This window comes from Pimephales promelas, chromosome 17 (genome assembly GCF_988280905.1).
Source record: "Pimephales promelas chromosome 17, fPimPro1.hap1.1, whole genome shotgun sequence".
NCBI lineage: Eukaryota > Metazoa > Chordata > Actinopteri > Cypriniformes > Leuciscidae > Pimephales > Pimephales promelas.
The window spans coordinates 22,063,928-22,083,605 of NC_142785.1; the positions used below are offsets into that span (position 1 = coordinate 22,063,928).

Sequence of the window (19,678 nt, forward strand, 5' to 3'; positions counted from 1 at the left end):
CCTATCTTTCATTACAGAATTACAGTAAATAAAAATGTAATAATCTTAAACTAGGGACAGACCATCAAAGATCAAGGTAACTCTAATGGGTATTTGCCAGAAACTAAACTGATTTGAAGACCTCATGAAATGGCTTGATTTTAATTGTGTTGTTGACATTAAACATGAAGTTAAGGTTGTTAAAAAAATAGTCAATAAGTTTTTAATTGTCACAGAAGAACAATTAACTATTTGCTTTGCTAGCCAGTTAAGTGGTATTAAGGTGTGGTCACACTACGACTGTTTAGCAAATTTTCACAAGCAAAATCCAGTCCTTTCAATATGGAACCCATGCAATTAAGAATTTTTGAGTGACGGCAAAATATTTGTCCACTCAGAGGGTTAAGCTGGTCATGTGGCTTTACTGCGTTCACCAACAAAAACTACTTGGTTTAAAAATAAATTCTGTGTGAGCTGTGCTTCATTCTGTACTTTATTACACTAATAGACAATGGACCTTCTACCATACACTGAGGGACATTCTCCTTCCTCCAGAGCATTTTATTATGCAAATGAGTGCAAATTGCACTTTTGAGTGCAAGATGAGATCAATACTTTTCTCTATTTTCCAATTTTTTTCCAAAAAATTTTGATTTCATATGGTTCTATAAACTTTAGACATAAAGTGCACACAAATGAAAGCTGTCTTCCCCTGTGCTGCGAGCCAAGTATGGCAGAAACATCTGTGCAAAAAAAAGTCTATAGTTCCATGGGCAGAAAACAAGTTGATTGTTTGAGACATGATCCAGAAAAATCCAAAGCAAAAAAAAAAAAAAAAAAAAAAAAAGTGTGTCTACATGTTTCATAAGCTCTAGTATTATGCTGAAGTTACTGCTGCTCATGGAAAATGCACACACTAATGCCATTGCGACAAAACTATTCAAGAGCCCAGAAACACTCATGGGCCTTACAATGGAATGTTTTGAAGGCAAGATTGAGATGCCAATCACACTATGTACCCCCTTCCCAAGAACAAGGTCATTATGATCTCACTTCCTCTTCTCTGGAGGACAGGACTCTCAGGAGAATTTGGCCACTCCCAAAACAAAACATCCAGTGAGCAAGCAGACTCTTCTAGAACCCAATTTTGTAAAATTCTTCATGCAGCCTAATGTAGAATAATCTATATAAATACAATTGAAAGTGTATTAATTAAATCTTACCAAATGACCAAACATTTTTTTTTCAGTAAGCATATTCTTTAAAGTCTGAATTTCAATACTGGTAACTTTCACTGCTTAACTGAAAATGACAAAGATGTGTAAACAGATTTCATGTAACCTATTTAAAAATGTTTTTTTCTCACTGTAAAATATGTGACTCAAAATTAGTAAGTAAAAGCAAACATCTGCGTTCCCAGTGTTTTTTTTTTATGGGGAAAAAATGAGTGTGTGGGAAGAAGTAGCATAGCTGATGTGCACGTGTGTGTGTGTGTGTGTCTGTATGAGACGGGATTTTTTCTGGATCATCCAGGTTGTACGGGTGAGCTAAGTCTGTCACGCAGATTAGCTGAGATCCATTCCAAATGTTCCGTCAAAAATTCACCTCACCACCGCAGCTAAAATTTATTTTGTGTATGTTGGAACACCAAGATCTGTCTTCTGCTCATTTTGCTGGCATGTCTGAGAATCATGTGCTTCTCACACTCATACACACACCTCAGGCTCAGCATATCAAAAGATCCTCTACATTTAGGTGCAGATGTGAACACACCTGAGAGAAAAGGAGAAATGAAAAGAGAACCCATTAGAGAGAAAAGGTTGTTAGGTGCTTTCATCAAAGGAACTTTTTCCACAGAAGACATTTGGACATCCTCCTCATTACTTTCCCAAGTTTTGTTTTCCACTGATTCAGTCTGTTCCCTTCGCATTAGTGGTTAGATATTTCCATGTTTATTATGTAGGTATTTAGTCAGTCAGAATTCCTGCCATTTTGTGGATAGATTTGGTGTAGTTCAATATTTTTGTGATGCATTCTGTGTATATTTCTACATTAAAAACTTTTTTTAAGTAAAAAAAAGAAAAAAGAAAAAAGATGTACACTCACATTAGAGTGTACATCATTAGAGTGTACATAGAACTCCAGTCATATTATAGCCCCTAAACCATTTTACTTAAAGGAACACTCTAGTTATAATATAGAGCTTAGCACAAAGACTGGGTGTAAATGGCAACAGCTAGCATACTAATCCCAATAAGTGACAAAATAATGCAAATATTTTCCTATTTACATGTTGTGATTTGTATAGTCACAGAGTGTACAAATAACAAGATCATTTGAGACACACACAGCCATCTTTTAACCGTCTAAATATTGGGAACTATATTCTCAGAGGGCAGTGCTTCGCCTTCTGAGAAAATAGTTCCCGATATTTATATGGTTAAAAGATGGCTGTGGCTCACATTACCTTGTTATTTGTACACTCTGTGACTATACAAAACACAACATGTAAATGATTGTGCTTTGTATTAGTCACAAAATAAAAACGCAGAGGCTGACGCTCGTTTTATCAGTCATGGCGTATCCTTCCCTGATTCGTCAATCACTGTTTACACCGGCACGCGCATCATGCCCAGTGTTGGTGAATGGTCACGTGATCCGCATTTTCAGTCGTTTTAATGTGCACGGAGATCATCTAATACGCAGATAAAACGCTGGTGTGGACGGAGATTGTATTCGTTTTAATTCTCCGTTTTTAAACGAAAACGCAGTAGTGTGGTCGGGGCCTGAAACCTAAGAAAACTACAAATTTGACTTGCTTTATGGCAAGCATTACAATTGCCAATAGGTGGAGCATACTCAATAGACTACAGCTACCACATTATCTCAGTAAAAATAATCATAAATAAATTATTACGGACTGCACATAGTACTGGCATTGGTTATCATGTTTGCTATTGTTTTAAGATTTGCTTTTGCTAGCTTGTCAGAATTAATCTAAGATGGCTGCCATATCTGCCAGCATTACATAAGCATAAAAAATACAGAGTGCACCTTTGGGGAAGAAGAACAAACCTGTCACATGCACCTGTTATTTACGCTGACCCCCCAAAAAAGAACCCTGTCCAATGGTAGGCAAATTATTGCCTATACTTTTCAGACAATACATTCTGAGATGTTCAGTAAACTTGAACAGGGCTAAAGATAGGTATAAAATGGCTACTTATACACAGTCTTCACCAAAGGTTAATGTTAGTGGACGAAATGTAAAGTAGTAGGAATTAACAGGTGGGATTACTTTCAGGAAATGTCTTTCGAGAAAGATATTTTAGAGCAGCTAAAAGAGGCACAGAGCCTCAGTTCGAGCAAGATCATCCATTTACACACATACACATGATAGGTCCATCGGTCATGAAAGCTGCACAAGCTACAGATTTAGCCTCTCAACCCAAAATAATTTAGAATGTCTTCAGAGAAAAGGAAAAGAAATAAAAGACAGCATAAAAGACAGCATGTCAAAGAAATAAAACCACTCTCATTGCCCTTTTCACTATTTGACTATAGCCCGTGTCATAGACCCAATGTCACCTCTGTGGATGTGAAGGACAAACGTCAAAATATATGTCCAATAGAGAGAGAGAGAAAAAAAATATGGTTTGTCAGGTGTACTTCTGATACTGAAGAGGGCAAAGTTGGAGGCTGCAAAAAACTATTTGAGGAAGCTCTCCACTACCACTTTCAATGTGCCATTTAGAGATTCTCAGAAGCCAAAAGTTTCTATGAAATCGACCAGAGTGAAAAAGAATCCCGTAAGCTTTCGTTTTTATGTTAGACGGTTGATGAACAGCCAGGTCATTGCACTTACTGGCCCCAGTGAAACAATTAATTGACTCACCTTTTCTCTGCCTTTCTAATGACCATGACAAATTTAATAGAAAAAAAAAACATTCAAATGGCTCCTGTAACAGAACAGACAACCATCAAACATTACAAATATGCCTGAAACAAGTAAGGGAAGAGGGAAAGAGACAGTAAACAAACTAACTTAAGGCAACCTCTTCATCTGATTTTGGCCCCAAAGCATTTTTTCACGCCCGCTGGTGTATTTTTCCAATTGTTTTCAATTGGGAGCTCTGCTTTTTTTAATCGCTGTAACGAGGCGCTGAGTGTTTTTTTCACGCTGAAGCGCTGAGCGCCCAACGTTTTTTACTGGTCAAGAGTTGAAGAATGTTCAACTTTTGGTAAAAGTAGTAGGAAGTAGGCCTTAGTTCAAGGGCATTGCCTATATAGATTTTATAAACGTGTCTTAGAAAAAAAAAAACATTTCTGGTGTGCATCTTGAGACAAAACAATGGGAGTGACATTTTAAGATTTGTCAGTATGAGTAGCTTTCAGTTAAAACCGCTTAAACATGCATTTTAAACATGCTCTGGGCCGAAAATTCAGGATGCACTTGGCCTAAACTAGAAATGAAATAATCAATTAATTAATCAAACTTATCAATGCTCAAATAGCAAAAACTCGGTTGTTTGAAAATTTAACTTGCACATAAGGCATTTTTTAAACAGATTTTTTTTCTGCTCCAGTTTTTTTGAGAAATATAAACATTTAAACAGCAATAAACTGTAAAGTTTATTGTATAACTATAACTTATATAACTCACAGCATTATTTTTTCTCATCTGGGCTGGCTAATTTGGTTTTAATTACAAAATTTCAAATACTCAGTGTCTTCATGCAAATAAAAAATCTAAGTGATATATTCAGTTTACCACACAGTGAGAGGAGAGCTAATGAGTGAGACTGATAAATATGCCATTCGTCGTTTGTTTACATGTAGCCTTTTTCTGTGCATGTCTTCACTTTCACTCTCTCAGGAGCTTCAACCTCCTTTTATCCACTTTCTAGTTTAACTGGAGTAGTTAAATATGTAAACAACGTTGTCTGTCGACGTGACAACCTATTGCACGAGTATTACTAAATTAGTATGGTTTGGGTACCACTACTCTTTTGGAAGAAGATTACAGCATCATTCCTGTTCAACTGGCTACGTCATCTGCCTCAGATTCCGAGATTCCCGCAGTTCCTTGAAACTGATCAAGAAAACTGTACGCACGTCATAGGTGCTCTGATTGGCGAGGGACATTTTTCTCGTCTCCGATTGGCTGCATTCACAGAAGCAAACCGGTGTTGTATGAGCTGTACCATTCTTTCTTAAAAGGGGTGGGTGTGGAACTTTTTTATGGATGTGAGGAAATATATATGGTATTTTGCTTAAAAAATTACACTTTACAACAGAAAATAGTTTTATTATTGATTAAAAAGTATAATATCGGGAGCATTCTATTGTGTTTAACATAAATATCCCTTACTTCTACTTTGTAACACCCAGCGTTTATGATTCGAGGTCTCGCCCAAAAATGGCTGTGGTGAAACAGTTATGAAGATGTGTCGATCTACTCATCTAATTAATGTGGCGCATGCCCCAAATTAACCAAGAGTCCTCTGATCGAGCCGGAGGACATTCCTGGAAGGTGAGGCACAAGATGTTCCGTTATTTCCGTTATTTCGTGCAGAAAAGAGGAGCCCAATGGGCTCACTGTGCAGTCGTGTTACGACTTTTATTTTCAGCCAATAGGAATCACACTGCGATCACAGGCCAGGGCCTTCAAAGATGTGTTTATGCTAAATAAAACACAACACTGAACAAAATACTGCATATAAACAAGTCTAACGTAAACGGCAACAAAACGTTCCTAAAAGCATTGCAAAGTTCATGTGAATTCCACAAGGATGTATTCATATTTCTGTGCACAGTGAATAGCTACAGTTCCCATGTCATACCGATTTAAAAGTGACATATTGTATCAATAGAATAGTAGTTGCTTCGCTACATCCATAAATAAGTTCAGTAAATAAGTTGCTTGTTTGCGTTCCGTGTGATTGCAGAGACATTGTGGATCTCTTCAATTGCACCTAGAGATGTTTTCTTTGTTGATTAATTATCTCGTGTCGTGACATACGTTGTATAAAATACTTTTATCTTAAGTTTGTACGTGGGACTCAAATTTCACAGAATTTCAGTTTCTGCGCTGACTTTGTGATGGTTCACACATTCATGGCTGTCAACAGGTGCTGTCAGTGTTGACATTTTCCTGCATTGTTATAGTACTATTTTTCATGTAAGCATGAAAGTGATAATGGTTTGGAAGAAGTAGAAAATTTCTTACAATAACTGGTTCTTTATAAACTTTGTTGTGGATAAAGCATAATGCCAACATTTGTGTGCTGATGATGTAACTGCATGTTATTGTGATTGTTTGCATTGTGTGTGTTACACCCACTTTTTGCATAGGTTTTAGAAGGTAGAAGTTTTAATATTTGCTTTGGCTATGTTACTACCTAATGCATTATGAGACTTTGGGGAATGTAATATCTTGTTTAAGTGTCTGATTTCCGCAGCAAGCAGTTTGTAAATATCATAGGCCAGCCTGTTAAATGACGTGCTATAATCCTGTTTATCCATATTGTGGTTATTTACATTGCTTTACCTGATATTAATTTGAAAGTAAGGCCTGTTTACACTGCATGCTCAAGTTAATGTGAAACAACACAGTCACTGCATCAGCTTGCACACCAACAAATGTTAGAAAGCTGTTTGTGCCTGTCATTAGGGGTGGGCGATATGGAAAAAATATCATATCACGATTTTTTTAGGAAAATCACGATCACGATTTTTTATCACGATTCTTTTTCAAGTTGGTTTTAATATTTTGCAAGTGGCTGTTCATTACAGCCAAACTAATGTCCTTATGTTAAAAACAAAGCCTTAGGTATCAAAGGCATACATTTAGGCCAATGGCGAAGATAAAAATCTTTGTCATTATTTTCTTTGTTATTAAAAAAATAAGACAAGATAAACATTACACAAATTAATATTCAAATTAAATAAATAGTGCTTTATTTTTCAGATGCACTAGGTGTATTTAGCAGTAGCATTGAAGAAAGTAATTAAATTAAACAAATATGAAATTAAAACACTACAGAGACTTCACTGAATGAATTGATTCTTATTAAAGCTACTATTAAAGTTCTCAGTCAGTGAGTGATTTTTCCTTGTGTTTTTTTTTTTTTTTTTTTTTTTACTAAAGAGGTAGTTCCCTCAAAATGAAAATGGTCTTAATTTACTCTCTCAAGATGTTTTAAACCTGAATAAGTTTCTTTCTTCTGTTGAAAATAAAAGTTATTTTGAATAATGTGCTAACCGAACAGTTGCTGGTCCCCCTATAGTTTTTTATAGGTTCTCTCCTGTAAGTTAATGGGGACCAGCAACTGTTTGGTTACCCACATTAAAAAAAATCGTCTTTTGTGTTCAGCACAAGAAAGAAATTAATAAAGGTTTGTAACAACATTAGAATGAGTAAATAATGACAGATTTTTTTTTTTTTTTTTTTTTTTTTTTTGTGAACTATCCCTTTAAGGACATGCGGCAGTACTATTTATTCCTGTCGCTTTTAGACCAGCACGCGACGTTTTTAATATAGACGCATATTACACCAGATATTCTCTCAAATGTTTGCTTTCACTTTAGACATAGCCTGTTTATGTACACATTGTGTGTATTTAACAGTATGAGTATTAGCATAATAAGACTCGAAAGATAACTTAGTCCAGTATTCAGGCGCTGTTTGACAGGCTTCTAGTGCCTGTGAGCGTCGGGGGTTATGCGGTCAGGAAAGCGAACGTTAGAACAGCGCATCAGCGCGTGGATTACATGTTTAACCGGCAAGGCTTATGCAAATAATGAACTTTTGTGAATTGCAGTGTCCCGTACCTATTCATTAACATGTGATAGGCTACGTCGCGTTGTACAGTTGAGACGGGGCGCCAGAACTGAACTGATAGAATGCACTGTAACACGATACTACGATATTTCTTCAAAAGCAGATCGTGGAGACATTTTAATCGTCCACGATTAAAAATCGTCATATCGCACACCCCTACCTGTCATATATGTAAACTGATTGAGCCAGATTTTTTTTTATATGTAGGCCTTAGCATTTTGCTGAATTATGGGCATCTTATGTTGCTTCATATATTGCATCTATTACATATTTTTGTCAGTTCATCATCATGCTACATATCAAATAAAGACTCAGTTGAAACACAACACACACCTACACTTCTAAAACAGTATCACTGTGCTTGGACAGGCAATGTGAAATTTGATATTGCTATTGATATTGTTGCTGTCGCTGCTTTCACATGGAGTGGGAAACAGGCCTTAATTATCGCGAAACATCAGAGTTGGACAATAATAAGTTAATTTTAGGCTTAAGATTGGAAATTTGCCTTAGGTTTTAAACTGGAACAACCTCTTATTTAGTATGGCAAGGTATGTGTCAGGAAAATTGTCTTGAGAAATTTGTTCAATTCATAAACAGTAGCTGTTTTTGGTGTTGAGAATTGGCACTGGTGATGAATTGAAATGCAAAAGCTTCAAGATTCTATCAGATGTTTTGGAAATCATATGTAACATATAGCCTATATAAGCAAAGCAATTCCATTTTCAAGTGATTATTTTACCTGGCTTAAAGCTTACCGTACATGACTAAAACATTTGACATACTACATGTTTTTGTGCAGTTTTTAGAGTTGTTTACCGGGACTTTTTTTTTTTTTTAGAGTTTTAACATATTTGCACAAAGAGGCTTATCTGTTTCTATTTGCTGTGTTACTAAATTAGAGATTTGTAACAGACGTTCAAAGAACGTGTGTTGAAGCGTGTTTTCGAAAGACACATAATGCAAAAGACGGCAGTTAAATTTTACTCTATTCATCACAAAAAGTTGATGTATGGTTTAAGACTTGGAATATATGCCCGGTCTCTCAGACTAAAATACATGTTTGAGCTGTCTTAACAGAAAGCAACTTGCACTTATGTCGGTGCCATTGTTATGTCTCAAGATGCACACTGGTAATGTTTTTAAGGCATGTTTGCAAAAGCTATTTGAATGGACTAATTTAACTAATTCCTAGTCCTGGCTTGATCTAAGCCCTGTCTGTGAAACCAGGCCATAGTGTGTTACTTGTATGGTGTTTTGCATCCTTTCTGGTGCCTGACACCCCAAGTATCCACATCAGCTACAGAGTTAAACGTTTAGAAAGGGTTAACGTAAAAAACAGGAGTTGAGAAAAGCCTTTTTCAGCTCAAGTAACATTTTTTCCTCATCAAAATATTTGACTTTAAACTTAAACCTTCTTGAGAGAAATTTAGAGGATCGCTGAGAATCTTCTGCTGGTTATGGTGTAGCTGTTGGCAGTCGAAATTCATTTCTGCGGTGTCACTGAACACATTCTTTCAGAGATTTGCAAAAGGTTATTAAATACTCTGCTGTATGGCTGTGTTGCACGGCAGGGAAGCGCACACACGCACTCTCCATTTGGAGGATGCTGAGGTTTATTTTGGCAGTTGTCATGACGTTGTGTGGTTTCACATGTGGTGAGAGAGAGAGGGGGAGGGAGACCCTTTTCATATCAGAGATGCTTATTTAACATTTCCGGTCAATCAGAACCATGTCAACATCACTACACACACACACACACACATTTATCCCATGCACACAAACCTATAGCTAGCTAGAAAAAGATTGCTATCTTAAACTCTCCTTCAACTTCTTGGTCTGTGACTTTGTAGTGATTACTCGCAGGAGACCATTCACCTATCTGCACGGTGCTCGAGAAAGATGTGTGTGGTCAGAAATACATGGCTTTCCACAATTAGGGATCAAACCTGTGAAGGAAACTGCTCTGTAATTACTGGGATTGTTCTGAGCAGATGCAGAACAAATGTCTTTGTTGTAACAGCGCAGAGCTTCACAGCAAGGTGCGATGTGGGGCCAAAGTAAACACATGAACATGGAGTTGTGCATATTTTATGAGCAATTCATCTCTTTGTTTAAGGGTACCAGGTTTGCTGTGATCAAGATTCCGAATTTCCACCATTATCTGACATATGCAGATTTCAAAGAGGTCATATGCCAATGTGTGGTGAAATCTGCTCATGAAATCATGCTTTCCTGTTTATTTTGCAGGCTATGGAGTCCATACAAATCCACTTTGCCCCCTTTTTGTAAGCTAAATAAAAGCTAAATACTCTCAGTTTACTGATTTTTATAGATAGATAGAATTCTAAGCATGTTGCTATACTGCTCAAAAGTTAATATAGTTTTATTTAGCAAGGATGCATTCAATTGATCAAAAGTGACAGGATTTCAAACACTTTTGAACTTGCAATTCTTCAAAAAATCCTAAAAAAAGTATAACAGTTTCCACATTAAGCAGCACAACTGTTTTCAAGATTGATAATAATAATAAATGTTTTTGAGCACCAAATTAGCATTTTAGAATAATGTCTGAAGGACACTGAAGAGTGAAGAATGGAGTAATGATGCTGAAAATACAGATTTGGGGTGACAGGAGTTTGTAAATAATGACAGAATTTTCATTTTTTACTGAACTGTCCCCTTAAGTCATACAATTTTCTGCTGCAGAAAGGCATTTATCCTTAAGAAATGATTCACGCTGTATTTAAAGGGGGGCCCTGTTGAATTAATCATGTCTGTATGTACTCAAACTAGTGGCACATTTACTTTGAAATAGTACCTCACCAATCATGGCTGGTAGTTGAGTTTATAAGTAAGAGTACATTGATTAATAAGCAGGAGTGTCAAGGCTGCAGTTTACATTAATGTTTGTGCAGCAGAGGCTCACCTTAGAACTTTAAAAAAAAAAGTCAACACCTTATACAAGAAAAATGCATAAAAGTGTGAATTATGAATGTGGTTGCATTGGACTGAGTGAGAGTGGCTGTGGTAATGGACTGTGAATGTTTCAGTTGCTGCTGTATTACATCTTGCAGCAGCATGTAGACAATTTTGAGAAATTCTTTTGTTGTCAGGATGCTAATGAGGTCACTGATTTTAAGGCGCTTTCACAGGAGATTTTGGGTCAGAATCCGTTTGAATTCTGTTTGTTTGGTTTGAACCACACCTGATTCTGTTTGAACCAGCTTTGAGTTTGTGCACATCTGGTCAATTTCCCCAATTCTTCTTTTTAAAACTACTCCGGCTCTTTCGGGTTGCATGGAGATCATGAGCTTTTTCAAGCCCACTCATAAATTCCTAGTTGGCTTCGGCTTGAGATCTGGATTTGGCCAATGCAGGATATTAACATAGTTGTTTTTAAGCCATCCATGTGTAGCATTGGCTTTATGCTTTGGGTCATTGTCTTGCCGGAAAACAAATCTTCTTCCAAGTTGCAGGTGTCTTGCAGATTCCATCAGGTTTTCCTCCAGGATTTTCTCTGTGTTTTTGCTGCATTTATTTTACCCAGCAAAGTCTTTACTCCGGGGCCTGTTGCAGAGAAGCATCCCCACAGCATGATGCTGCCATCACCATGCTTCACAGTGGGGATGGTGTCTTTCCAATTCACTTTCATTTGCAAAGCATGCTCCCGATCAGTATAGTCTACTATATAGTTTATTGAATTTCTTATAGCTGCTGTCTTCGAGGGAATACTTCAGAGAGAAGGTTTCATTTTAGCATCTCTCATGGTGCATCTCTGGCAGACAAAAGTCATTCTGTGTGATTCTATGAGGATATCATGGGAAAACCACAAAGGGCCAAATAGGCCTACTTAAAGGGATAGTTTACCCCAAAATTTAAATTCTGTCATCATTTACTCAGCCTCAAGCTGTTCTGTATGAATTTTTTTTTTCTGCACAAAAGATTACAATTTTAATTTCTGTAACCAAATGGTTGATGGCCCTTATTGACTAAATTGCACTATGAAAGTCAATGAGGCCCATCAACTGTTTGGTGACTCATATTTTTCTAAAGATCCTCTTTTGTGTTCACCAGAAGAAAGAAATTCATACAGGTCTGGAACAACATGAGGGTGAGTAAATAATGACAGAATTTTCATTTGTGGGTGAACTATCTCTTTAAGTGAGGGTCAATCGCACTCTAAACCCTCAATCACTATTCCCATTTTAATCTACTAGTAATCCATAGTTGAGTTCACTTGAAGAAATAAATGAAAACAAGTGAGTGAATTTGGACAGCTGTTTAGCGTACACACATAGAATGAGTGCACTCAGTAATGTCTTCTAGGTTTCAGACACCACTACAAATTACTGTCCCCTCAAATAAGTCCAGCGATTTTGGATTCAATTTCATATTTAGTCCAAACAATCAAATCAATTTAGGAACCTTTTTTAAATTAACTGTTTAAAATGATTCGAGCTTTGTGACCTGGTGCATTATCCTGCTGGATGTAGCCATCAGAGGATGGGTACATGGTGGCCATAAAGTGATGGACATGGTCAGAAACAATGTTCAGGTAGGCCGTGGCATTTAAACAATGCCCAATTGGCACTAAGGGCCAAATTGGGCCAAGAAAACATCCCCCACACCATTACACCACCAGTCTGCAAAGCGGTAACAAGGCATGATGGGTCCATGTTCTCATTCTGTTTACGCCAAATTCTGACTCTACCATCTGAATGTCTCAACAGAAATCGACTCATCAGACCAGGCAACATTTTTCCAGTCTTCAATTGTCCAATTTTGGTGAGCTCTTGCAAATTGTAGCCTATTTTTCTTTTTTGTAGTGGAGATGAGTACCCGATGGGGTCTTCTGCTGTTGTAGCCCATCTGCCTCAAGGTTGTGTGTATTGTGGCTTCACAAATGCTTTGCTGCATACCACGGTTGTAACGAGTGGTTATTTCAGTAAAAGTTGCTCTTCTATCAGCTTGAATCAGTTGGCCATTGTCCTCTGACCTCCAGCATCAACAAGGGATTTTTGCCCACAGGACTGAATGTTTTTCCCTTTTCACACCATTCATTGTAAACCTTAGAAATGGTCGTGCGTGAAAATCCCAGTAACTGAGCAGATTGTGAAATACTCAGTCCTGCCCGTCAGGCACCAACAACCATGCCACGCTCAAAAATGCTTAAATCACCTTTCTTTCCCATTCTGACATTCAGTTTGGAGTTCAAGAGATTGTCTTGACCAGGACCACACCCCTAAATGCATTGAAGCAACTGCCATGTGATTGGTTGATTAAATATTTGCATTAATGAGAAATTGAACAGTTGTTTCTAATAATCCTTTAGGTGAGTGTATATATATATATATATATATATATATAAGCTATTAAATGGATATTACAGCTCTGGTCCTACAGTGCAAGACATGCATGGAGCCTGACTTTTACTGTTAAAACAGAATTCCCACAAACCAAGGAAGTGCACTTTTCAGTCAGTCACTGGCCATATGTCTCCACTCTCTTTCAGGAGTGAATGATTAGTTACATATGGAACTTGATCAGATAAATCAATCCCTTTTGTTGATTACACACATCTGGGCCCACCTTCCCAGCTAGTGTACAAGTATCTTGCAAAATGATGTTTTCCAGAGATGACTGTAATTTAATATGCAGGTAAACAGCCAAAATTTTGTTGGGGAAAAGTCAAAATGTCTTTTTACATCTCATTTGAGAATCCTTGTTGCTCAACCCTTATAGGAATTTGGCTGTGTAGCTCTAATACTAAATAAAAGACACAATTATTTGTTTTATTTTACAACATTGTTACGACATTGTGACCTCCTTCCAGTGAAAATCAGGCCTAGCCGTTTAGGATGACAAACATTTGCCAGAAAGGAAGTGCTGTTTAGTTTATAGGTGCTTTCTGTGTTACTCAAGTGAATGAAAGGAAACAGTGAAACACCATAATGACAGATCCCTCTGGTATTCTTTGTCCATGTCAGGATCTATTCTACATGATTTAAATCTGTAATTAATTATTATGTGGCATGTCCTTGCTTTTCAAACACTCCAGAATGGCGTAGACATGCAACATTTCTCTTGTTTGTACTTATTCAACATGTTTTCTTTTGTAGTCATCGTCTGTCCCCATCTCTCCTTCTCACTCATTCCTTCCCCTTTTCCACCTGAGGAGGTGACTCTAGTGACTCACTCATTCCTAGTGTGGTTTTGTGTTGGAGCGAGTACCGTCTCGAGCCTTCTCTGACTTCAGAAGACTTGAGCCCAAACCACATAAACTGTTACTGCCACTAACCTACGCAAACCCATACACATATGCCGGCTATGGGGTTTTGAAACTTATAGCTGGGAGGATGGAAGAAGAGATTAAAGAGAGGAAATAGCTATGTTTTGTGGATCCCTAGGTGGTATTTAATCTGAGAACTTTTTTATAATCCTTTTTATTACAGAAAAAAATGTGAGAATTGTGGTTAATTTTCTTACAGAATAATTAAGAATCAAGAAACTCATAAATAGTTACTTCTAGAGGTCACTTTATTATTTCTTAAGATGCACAAAATATCAGTACTATATCAGTTATTAGGCTGAATTTGAGATGTTTTTTTTATAATCTTTTATAATGTTGTGATGCTTAAATTCGCTTTAGTTCTTAAAATGGTTGGGTTTTAGTGTTTTTTTTTTTTTACAATTTATTTTACACAAATATATTTTTTATATCACTTGCAGCATTTAAATTGATAGTATATTAAATAATTTAATTTGTTACTTATTTGCAGGAAATATAACTTAAACTTATATAACTTTAGCTTTGTAACTTAAACTTTGTTATTTATTTTTGAAATGAGCGATCGTTTCGCTTGATAAGACCCTTATTCATCGTCTGGAATCGTTAAAGCCATTTGAACAGTTTGCACTGAAACTGTCTTTTGGACCTTGAACCATTTGGTTCCCAGTAAAGTGCATTATTTGGAGAAAAATGCTGGAATGTTTTCATCAAAAACCTTAATTTCTTTTCGACTGAAAAAAGAATGACATGGACATCTTGGATGACATGTGGGTGAGTAAATTATCAGCAAAAGTTTTTTTTTTTTTTAAAGTGAACTACTCCTTTAAATCTTTATATATATATATATATATATATATATACACACACACACACACACACACACACACACACACACACACACTGGGAGTAGCCTATTTACTATGCCTAAAATCGATCTAGCTCACTGCAGTGTGCAACAAGTGTCTCATATAATAGCCGTCGAGCAAACGCACAGAGTAGCATATAGCAACTTTCATCACACTCAGATGTATCCAATATGTCAAAACCACGCTGCGTTACCCCCGTACTCATGAACGGAAGAAGAGGAAGCAGTCTGCGGCATTATAAAACCCCACTGCTCTCAAGCTGTGGGTCGTCCTTGTCTCTCGTTAGCAATCACTGCAGCGGCCTTGTTACATTAATCGCCTAAATCGTTAATACATAACTGGTCATCCATGAATATGATTTCTGCCTGAGTCGTCAGTGAGTTCTCCGTAGAGGTGAAGACAACAACTCCCATGATTCCGTGAAATCAAGGCGTCATCAAGCTACGCCTTTGTTTTGAATAACGGACCTCTAGTGGTGAAAAATTACATAGTTTAAGCAAACGACAGGAGAACATTTTTTTAACTTTGAAAAAAATACTTTGTTTATTAAATATGGTGGCTAATTTTATCATGCTTTTTGCTACCTATAAAAGTGTAGTAATCTTAGCTCAGTTTATCTCATGTCGCGTTCTGCAGATTTTGCCCTGACATAAAAGCAAAAAGAAATGGCATTATTAAAATATGTAATTCATTAGCTTCTATATTCATTTGTTTTATTTAAATATTATTTATTACAATCCCTTCATCAGCAGCCCAATCTATGATCTGAACAATGCTATGGTAAAATATTTCTAAGGCTGGGATTTACTCCTCTTTATAGTTTATTTAGACACATTCTTTTACCCAGCCTTTCATACCAAAAAGACAATGTAGGTGTAAGGTTATGTTGTGATAGTCCATGCAGAATAAATGCATACAGCTCTAATTGGACGGTTGTACTGTCTGTCTGCTATATGGGCTAATTGTCTCTTAAGCAGTGGTTTCTGAGCTTGAGGGAGTAGTCTGTTACAGACCAAACAATATGGAGGCTGACTTTTGTTTATTTATTTTTTTGTGTTCGGTTTGCAGATAGACCTGTCTCTTGCTCTCCAGTGAAATACAGTTTACAGTGCTGAATTCAGCATGTCTGAGGAAATGTTGCAGTATGCGGTACCTGAAGTGCTGACTAGAACTACTTTCTAATCGGAGCGATTTGCCAAGCTGGGGGTCTGTAGCACGTTAAGAGCACTTATTTAATTGCATTTCATTTGTACTTTGGCCTTTCTCTATATAAATATTTGACTTATAGTTATACTGAAAGCATCTAAATTAAGCTAGTTAAAGCACTGTCTTCCATATAACAGGGAACCACTTATTGTTCATAATGTCCATTTCTAATGGCACATGTAATGTAAAGCAAACTAATGCAGTTAAAACCTATGACATTGACTACAGCCAGATCTTGCATGCGAACGGATCTAAAATTTATCATCCATGAGACCATAAAGGCATTCTCTGCAAAATCGGATGAATGAATGTAGAATTGTTCCACACGTCTTTCCTATTTCTTATGAAGTTCAGCCTGCACAGGCTGTTTAGAGGCAACCTGGCTGTTGTAATGAGGACATTTATGTCGCTCTGCATCAGGCGCATGCATGAATAAGCGGCAGCCTGCTTTTCTGTCTGAATGCTCTCTGCCAGCTACATTATTAAAATGTGTTTGTGTGGGTCTTATTTAACTTTTTTTTTTTGTTGTTGCAGCCTGTTCTCTTTGGATGTTCACCTGGAAGTGACAAGCACAGAGTGATTGTTCATCATGTCAGGGGGCTGTTGGAAACGCTGTATGGTTGTAAGCTTTTAAGCTGTTTTCAGTAAAGCCTGGCTTGTTCGTCAGTTGTGTGTAAAGTTATTGATTCCAGACCTGGCATAGTCGACTGTGGGACTTGGACCTAATCGCCATCCCGCAAAAACTCAAAACAATGAATGTTCAGCTAGTGTTATGGTTCTCAAATTGTGGCATTTTGTGAGAAACAATATGTGAGAATGTTGTATAAACTTATCAAAAAACCATTTGCACAGTGAGTGAGTGTTATATATTTCTTTCAGTTGTGACTTACATTGTCCTAAATGTTTCCAAGAATTTGCAAATTCAGAGAAATTCACAATTTTAAATAGTGCCTGTCACTTGTCAAATGAACAAATCTTTTTCCAAGTCATTTGGTTCATTCCATGAACGAATTGACTCGGAAAAAGATTTGTTCGTTTTGATGAACGAGTTCGAACTGGAGAGTCACAAATGTGCGTCACAGAACAGAGCAAGGCGAGCATATAAGACTTAAACTTTGTTATTTATTTATTAAATGATCGATCGTTTCGCTTGATAAGACCCTTATCCATCGTCTGGAAACGTTTAAAGCCCTTTGAACAGTTTGCACTGAAACTGTCTTTTGGACCTTGAACTGTTTGGTTCCCACTGAAGTGTATTATATGGAGAAAAATGCTGGAATGTTTTCATCAAAAATCTTAATTTCTAAACCACAAAGAGAGGAAAATCACAGACCTATGTTTAGTACAAGCTAGACGCTTGATCTCTCTCTGTTGGAAAGATGTCAAGAGGCCTTCTATTGGTCGATGGCTGAAAGAATTATCAGCATGCCTTAGCCTTGAAAAGTTAACATACACAATGAAAAAGAAATCAGCCGAATTTAAAGAGATCTGGAATCCCTTTCTTGCATTTTTGGAGAATTGTGAGGCCGAGGAAACTCTGGAAACTTGAAGGTCATATATACCTAATTGTCTGTATTTCCTAAGCTATGTATGATTATATAATGTCGTTATCCAGTGCGGGTTTTTTTTGGGGGGTGGGGGGTGGGGTGGGGGGAGTGGATTCTTTTATAGTTTGATTGTTAAACGCTTTGTTAAATTGATTTGTTAAATGTAAAATGTATATCCTTGTTAATTGTAAAAATTCAATAAATACATGTTTATAAAAAAAAAAAAACAACAACCTTAATTTCTTTTCGATTGAAGAAAGAAAGACATGGATATCTTGAATGACATGGGGGTGAGTAAATTATTGGCAAAAGTTTTTTCAAAAGAGAACTACTCCTTTTAACATTTCTCAAGTGTGAAAGGCCCAAAAGTGCTAACTTATTTTTCGTTGTTGTGACTGGACTGGATGGTACTGGGATGTTCTGATTTGATTGAAGATCGTTTGTGGGCTGGAAAGTTTGGGCACCACTCAACTTGTGGATTTTCAAAGATTTCTCTCCAGTCTTACTCGGTTAAACACAAGAAATAATCAAACGTACTTGACCCAGGCAGACACCGGCGTGTGGTGGTCTGTTGGGTTAATGCTGGCCGGCTGTGGTGAAGTATTCTCAGGGTTTTAGGAGAGAGATGCCGTGGTTCGGCGTGTACCTGTCACTACTAAATGATTGCTCATTTCCTGCCGCGGGAGGAGGGGTGGGGGAGAGCAGTAATAGCACACAGCTGCCTAAGCTGGACGCTACCTTTCCTCTCCTCTCCTCCGCTGTCTTGTTCTCTTGCTATGTTTCTGTCTCTTGTATATTCCTTTCCTCCTATCCTGTGTGTATTGTTTATAATGTAAGATTCACTCTGGAATGTCAAAGGTGGACACACACCCTCAGTGCCTCAGTGGGCATGTTCTCCGCCCAGCGTCTCTGGCTTTATTTGCGTGTCTGTGTGGGTTTGTGTTTGTGCGTACACACATGCTCGTGTCAAAGTGTGTGTATGTTAGGAGGAGGAGTGGATTAAGGAGGGGTCAGTAACAAATTCCATCCCGGTTCCAAACTAGGTCACATGACCTAGAATGGAAGTTTAGCAATGACCAGCTGTAGTCCACATCACGTAGCAGGAGAAACCGCAAAGTCAGTTAACTGTAGACAGAAAAGATGCGGCTAGCTGAGCAAATTATGAATTGATAAAAGTCATCTGGGTTGTTCAGTTGTAAAACTTAATACTGTAATAGATATAGAGGATAATCAATTATGTACTTTATAATGGCATGATAGGCATTTTAGATTTTAGCCAGTTGATAGAACTTTTACTTGTAAAAAAATACCAGATTTTATTTTCCATTTTTTTGCCTTGGGTTCAGTGAAAATGTCCAATATTGGCCTGCCCGAGCAAGCAGAATATATATCATACTTATTGTTGAGCCCTGTGTGCTCATATGAGCACTAGCTTAAAAAAAAAGATATTGTATCCACAGCTTGACTAATATCACTGGAAAATGATAAAACATAAATCTTCAGAATATCTCCCTCTTTCTTGGACGTAGAAAAGAGTGCATGTTAGGGTTCCATGGGCCATTGAAATACACAAGTCGAAGATGCTGTATGTAATTTTTTGACTGTACTATAACATAAAAATATATTACATACTTCACATTTAAAGGTGCATTGCGCAAGTCTCTGAGTTTTTGCAGAACTATGCCCCCTCTGGCGACAAGCGAAACTGCAACCAGAGGTGTGCATGCTCATGGACCACACGCACGCTTGCACGAGCATGAGATTTGTATAACAAATCTTTTGTAACAGTCATAATAATGCCTTCTCTTTTATGTGCTTACTGTATCCATTTATGATTATATTATTATGGAAACCCGTTCATGAACAATATAAATTATTACTTTGTATAGGATTCCGTTTGAGCCCTAGAGCAGACCGGAGATCTCTCCATTTGTTGAAAGCCTTC

The 19,678-nt window shown here is 37.2% G+C and overlaps 1 protein-coding gene across 4 annotated transcripts in view; it reads left to right on the forward strand.

Moving 5' to 3' along the window:
• Positions 1–5,390: 5,390 nt before the first annotated feature.
• The window catches only part of znf438 (zinc finger protein 438), a 47,626-nt gene continuing 33,338 nt past the window's right edge, over positions 5,391–19,678 (forward strand). For 2 of the 4 annotated variants that reach the window (XR_016147074.1, XM_039664840.2), the window contains exon 1: positions 5,391–5,512. The gene's annotated coding sequence lies outside the window, so the exon portion shown is untranslated. Of the gene's footprint in view, positions 5,513–16,057; positions 16,187–16,720; positions 16,809–19,678 lie in introns of those variants that run through there. The other 2 variants (XM_089122164.1, XM_089122165.1) reach the window with 2 other exon arrangements.